Source organism: Podarcis cretensis (assembly GCF_951804945.1).
Source record: "Podarcis cretensis genome assembly, chromosome: 10".
NCBI classification, from domain to species: Eukaryota; Metazoa; Chordata; class Lepidosauria; order Squamata; family Lacertidae; genus Podarcis; species Podarcis cretensis.
In genome coordinates this window covers 4,113,627-4,120,353 of record NC_137179.1, presented here as the reverse complement: position 1 = coordinate 4,120,353, position 6,727 = coordinate 4,113,627, and positions in this window count along the sequence as shown.

The window sequence follows — 6,727 nt, the reverse complement described above, 5'->3', positions numbered from 1 at the left end:
TAATAATAATAATAATAAATTTTATTTATACCCTGCCCTTCCCGGTTCAGGAAACCGGGCTCAGGGCGGCTAACAACAAATTGAAAACACTTAATTGATGCAACAAGAAACAGCATAAAATACAGTATAAAATGTGAGTAACGATAAATTTAGAATTCAACAATCAATTTAGGGGGTAAATCCATCCAATAAACATTAGATGATCACCAGGGCTAGCTGGATAATTTAGTCCTCTTTGGGCCAGAATTAGCTGTGGGATCCCAGAGCAGGTAATCTTCATAAAAAGAGGAGGGGGAGGGAAGGAAGGGGGATTAGAGATCATGCTAAGTTCATATTGAAAGCCAGGTGGAATAGCTTTGTCTTACAGGCCCGATAGAAGGTTAAATCCTGCAGGGCCATGGTCTCCTGGGACAGAACATTCCACCAGGTCGGAGCCATCACTGAGAAGGCCCTGGCCCTGGTGGAGGATAGTCTGACTTCCTTAGGGCCCGGGACCTCTAAACTGTGATTATTCATGGACCCCAAGGTCCTCTGCGGGGCAGACCAGGAGAGGCGGTCCTGTAATACTGAGGAGATTTCACCCCTCCCATATCCAAGAATCTCCTGATGAGTCTGCTGATTCTCCAGAGAGGAGGGGCAGTGTTCTGCTCTCTACTTATTCTGCTCCAGCACCACATCAAAGAGTCAGTCAGTCAGTCAGTGTGTCGGAGAGAGAGAGACTGTGTGTTAGAGATCGTGTGTATAGATAAGGTTGCTGCTAAGAGCAGCTGCAGGCACTCAGTGCAGTTCAGCATTCATTTATGCTTAGACCTCATTTAGCTCTGTATATAGTTGTGTATTATTAGGGACGCAGGTGGCGCTGTGGGTTAAAGCCTCAGCGCCTAGGGCTTGCCGATCGAAAGGTCGGCGGTTCGAATCCCTGCGGCGGGGTGCGCTCCCGCTGCTCGGTCCCAGCGCCTGCCAACCTAGCAGTTCGAAAGCACCTCCGGGTGCAAGTAGATAAATAGGGACCGCTTACCAGCGGGAAGGTAAACAGCGTTTCCGTGTGCGGCTCTGGCTCGCCAGAGCAGTGATGTCACGCTGGCCACGTGACCCGGAAGTGTCTCCGGACAGCGCTGGCCCCTGGCCTCTTAAGTGAGATGGGCGCACAACCCCAGAGTCTGTCAAGACTGGCCCGTACGGGCAGGGGTACCTTTACCTTTACCTTTATAGTTGTGTATTATAGCTGTAGATAGAATAAAGAGGATATTCTACAGAGCTGCTTTCCGAGTCGTTTATATACTCTGCTGTGCGACGACTGTCTTCTTGTTGGAGTGAATCCGGTGCTCACAACTCTAAGCTGTGAGTCCACAGCACTTTGACCTGTTCCTGTGCAGAAGGTGGTCTCTGGAAGTGCTACCCAGCTCGCCTAGCCCAGTCGGGGCTGAAGTGGATGAGTCCAGTTGGTGGCACTGGCTCAAGGGCGATGCTGACAAATATGAGGGCCCTATGCCACAAAGGGCTTTAAAGGTCAAGACCAGCACCTTGTAGAGTTGGAGGGGACCCTGACCATTATTATTATTAATATTATTATTATTATCTAATGCAGGAATGAATATGCACCTGTCCTGTGCAGGGCTCGAACCTGCAACCTTGGAGTTATTAGCACCATGTTCTAACCAGCTGAGCTCTCCATGCTATACCTGGTGGAGAAGGGGATGCTTGGCTGGTCTCATGGGACAGAGCATTCCACCAGGTCGGAGCCATTACTGAGAAGGCCCTGGCCCTGGTGGAGGGGGTCCATAGCAGGGGGTCCATAGATCAACCAGGATCAATCAAGGAAACCCTGTAATCGACCAGTACATTGTGATTGACCTGTTGGACATGCCTGCCATAGCATAACGATTCCTCTTAAAATACCCACAGATAGCTGCCAATCTGCCAATCACCCAATCCCACCACCCTTCTGAGTAATACCCCTCCCCACCTTCTCACTATATAGAAGGGTCTGGTGACTTCTGTTTCAGTGTATCTGAAGAAGTGTGCATGCACACGAAAGCTCATACCAAGAACTAACTTAGTTGGTCTTTAAGGTGCTACTGGAAGGAAAAAATTTTTATTTTGTTTTGACTATGGCAGACCAACACGGCTACCTATCTGTAACAGCAATACATGTGAACATCCTGTGAGCAAATAAGAATGAAGGCAGAATGAATACAGTGGTGCCTCGCAAGACGAAAAGAATCCGTTCCGCGAGTCTCTTCGTCTAGCGGTTTTTTCGTCTTGCGAAGCAAGCCCATTGACGGCTTAGCGGATTAGCGCTATTAGCGGTTTAGCGGCTTTTAGCAGCTTTTAGCGGCTTATCGGCTTATCGGATAAACGGCTTAGCGGCTTAGAAAAAGGGGGGGGGGAGGAAAAAAACCCCGCAGGAACTCGCAAGACATTTTCATCTTGCGAAGCAAGCCCATAGGAAATTCGTTTTGCGAAGCACCTCCAAAACGGAAAACTCTTATCAGCTGATAAGTGGCTTGGCGGATCAGCTGATAAGTGGCTTAGCGGATCAGCTGTTAAGCGGCTTAGAGGCTTAGTGGATCAGCTGATAAGCTGCTTAGAGGCTTAGTGGATCAGCTGATAAGCGGCTTAGCGGCTTAGAAAAAGGGGGGGAAGGGGGGGAAACCGCAGGAACTCGCAAGACATTTTCGTCTTGCAAAGCAAGCCCATAGGAAATTCGTTTTGCGAAGCACCTCCAAAACGGAAAACTCTTTTGTCTAGCGAGTTTTCCGTCTTGCGAGGCATTCGTCTTGCGGGGCACCACTGTACTCATTGTTATACAACTGCCCCCATAAAGCTGAAAAAATGCTCAGTGAAGTCCCGACATTTTCCAACATCCACTTAAGCTTTGGGGGAGGGAAGGGGGAAATCAAGAATTAAATAAAAACATTAAAAAAATCAGGTGATCTGGAGGAGCTACAATGGGGGGGAAATGGATTTAGTTTACATTTAGAGGTGAACTAATTTGAACTTTCTGGAACAACAGGAGAACCAAAACATAGCCAGCCTTCAAAATCTACACTTCTCTGAATTCTCACAAAATTAGACACAGTGGTCCTGGGAGGGCGATTGGTGCACAAAGCAAAGACAACGGTCTTTGCTGCTTAACAGCAAAGGACCTGGTTAATTTGTTTGTTAATTGCATTTCTACCCCACCTTTTCCTTCCAGCAGCCTCATTTAACCAACAGTGAACCAGCAATAAATCACACCGATTGAGTTGCAGTTAACTCTTTATTAGCAAAACAGGATCGGCATAGGAGTGTCAGGCCTAATGAGCACGGCAGCTCAGGTCTTGCCCCCCAGGCAGCAGTTGCTGAGACTACAGCTTCTGGGCCTCCCCACAGCTGTCCCCTCCTCTCCAGGGTTGCCCCCAAGCAATTGGAGACTGTGCAAGTCTGTCTCTGCTCCCCCAGCTTCATGCCACTCCTGGTTCTGGGAGACCAGGGAGAGGAGAGCTTGTCTCAGCAGCAGGAGGGGATACCCATGACTCTTACCAGACTGATTCCTGCCTGCCTCTTGGACCCCTTCCTCTCCTGCTTCAGCTTCCACCTCTGATTCTGGACTCCTCTCTGCCACCGACTCTCCCAGCTCACTAAGCCCTGTTGCCTCTTCTGCTCACGACACCTCCTTCTCCTCCCAGTCCTCTCCTTTTGACCCCTCATCATCGTCCCACCACCCCTTCCTGGGATCTGAACCTCCTTCCCAGATCCAGAAGGCAATTGGGCCAGATCCGGCCCCCGGGCCTTAGTTTGCTGACCCATGGGTTAGGCTGAGAGCCAGGGACTGGCCCCTCAAGGTCACCCTGTCAGCTTCAAGGCCCAGTGGGGCTCCGAACGCTGGTCTCTCCCAGGTCCTAGCCCAACCCTCTCACCACTACACCACACTCTCTTGCCTTTCGATGGATCTTAAAAGGGCGTCTTGTCCAGATTAGGAACACGTGCTGCGCCACGGTGGAGAGACACTCCTTTATTTATTTCAACGAAGAGGTTTGGTGGGGAACTTCAAAGAGCATTTCTCCTCCTTTCCTGCTACATGACATTTCCAGATAATTTTTTTTAAAAAAATATTATTATTCGTGGTGCTCGTGAGGAAACTCCCCCAAAGATGGAAAACTGGGAAAGGAGAACGTGAGGAGGCAAATGGTTTTATTTTGGGTCTTCATCATCTGCATCTTTGAGGGGTTCAAAATAAGGTCTCCCAGTTTAGGGAAGCAACATTATTGATAAGGTGTGAGAGCCAGAAAGCGGAGTGGATTCCTTCCCCGTCTCTCTGCGTCTGCTAGCTGACTGGGTTATCCTTTGGTTTCTTGGGATGAAATGGTCCTCTGTCCATTTTTTCCCTCTTGTGTAGAGCTTAAGGCAAATATATTGAGTCTGGGAACATCACACAAACTGGGCTTCTTTGATCAGTGCAGTCTGCATCTTCCCAGCAGAGGCCTGGAGTACTGCATTCATTGAGAACTTCAACACATTCTTCCAGTACTGGCCCAGGGACCTTGCTTAATTCATTCCAGTAACTGAAAAGAAGAGGCAACGTTCGTCAGTGCAGATTGCAATCCTACTTTGGTTCTGTTCTGTACACCATAACAAAATTTCTCAGCAATTTGATGCGTCCCGCCTCTGTGTCCAGCTACTTTCAAACTACCACACCTGTGTCCAGTTCTGGGTGCCACAACTATATTCCAGGAAGTTTGGTTCATGGGATTTGCAAGTGAAAAGACAATTGGAAAGCTTCCTTGCAGAGAAATATCTGAGGCCCTTTGAGGAGAGTCCAAATGGCTTCAGGATTGCCCTCCTGTACTATTTCAGACCTGTGGCTTATCTGCTTATGTATGTGTGTTTGCCTTACACATTTATGAGCATTTACTGTATTCAATGGAGGCACAAGTCAATTCTGTGTCCAGGGCAGCTGTTTACCATCTGGTACCCAGGCTGAGACCCTCCCTGCCCGTGGACTGCCTCGCCAGAGTGGTGCATGCTCTGGTTATCTTCCGCTTGGACTACTGCAATGTGCTCTATGTGGGGCTACCTTTGAAGGTGACCCGGAAACTACACTTAATCCAGAATGTGGCAAGGGTCTTGAAAGTCCTACATTGGCTCCCAATACATTTCCGGGCACAATTCAAAGTGTTGGTGCTGACCTTTAAAGCCCTAAACGGCCTCGGTCCAGAATACCTGAAGGAGTGTCTCCACCCCCATCGTTCTGCCTGGACACTGAGATCCAGCACCGAGGGCCTTCTGGCGGTTCCCTCTCTGCGAGAATCCAAGTTACAGGGAACTCGCATCCACCTTCTGTGATAAGAATTTTGAGGTCTCAAATATAGATTCATAAATGTACCAACCAAGCACATACATAAATCAGCACTGGAAGACCAACCTGAAACCATTTTGATTCCCAAACTGACCAAATGTTTCTTCTGCAAGGTCAGAGGAAAATGGAAAAACCTCCCCATTGGCTTTTCCTTCACAAATCCTGTCTTAAGGGCACATTTAAGGTATGAATAGGGTGTGAGGCTGTGACCTGGCCCAGGAACTAAGTATTTATCATTACAAAAGACTGGCCAGGCTCCCCAGGCAAGCCAATCAAGTGACCATTAAACATGTAACCTGGTAGACAGGAGGTAAACAAAGCACTCAGATTTCTGATGTAGACCGCCCTTTCTGTGATGTAGGTAGGATGTTTCTGGGGGTGGTCTTGGACTCCAGGGAGGGAATTTAAAATGTCTATATAAGGGCAGGCACACTTTTGTTCTGGGTTCCTCCTCCCTCCTGCGCGTGGTGAGCGAGGACCCTGTTGCAACAGATCAATAAAGATCAGGCTTACCAGCTGCTTTGCTTCTCAATATTCTCTGTTTGGCCTCTGTTATTTTCTCCTACCAAAAGGGAACCTACGTAAGGACTCTATATGGGCTCTTGGGTACCCCATAAGGGAAAAAAGGGCAGATTTTTGTTTACAAAACTTCCAAGCACCTTGCATAGTAGGCCTATCCAAACAGGAATGCCTAGAATGGCTGGTGAATTGTGCTGCGAAATTCGGACAAGACCAAAATTCGAAGCACGATTGTGTTTCGGTCTGTGCATTGACTGGAAGAAGCGTTTGGATTTGATATCCCGCTTTATCATTACGCGGGTGGCGCTGTGGGTAAAAGCCTCAGCGCCTAGGACTTGCTGATCGAAAGGTTGGCGGTTTGAATCCCCGTGGCAGGGTGCGCTCCCATCGCTCAGTCCCAGCGCCTGCCAACTTAGCAGTTCGAAAGCACCCCTAAGTGCAAGTAGATAAACAGGGACCGCTTACTAGCGGGAAGGTAAATGGCGTTCCGTGTGCTGCGCTGGCTCGTCAGATGCAGCTTGTCACACTGGCCACGTGACCCGGAAGTGTCTGCGGACAGCGCTGGCTCCTGGCCTCTAGAGTGAGATGAGCGCACAACCCTAGAGTCTGCCAGGACTGGCCCGTACGGACCTTTACGTTTACCTTTTTATCACTACCCTAAGGAGTCTCAAAGCGGCTCACAATCTCCTTTCCCTTCCTCCCCCACAACAAACACTCTGTGAGGTGAGTGGGGCTGAGAGACTTCAGAGAAGTGTGACTGGCCCAAGGTCACCCAGCAGCTGCATGTGGAGGAGCGGGGAAGCGAACCTGTGTCCCCAGATTACGAGTCCACCGCTCTTAACCATTACACCACACTGGAGGTGTGAA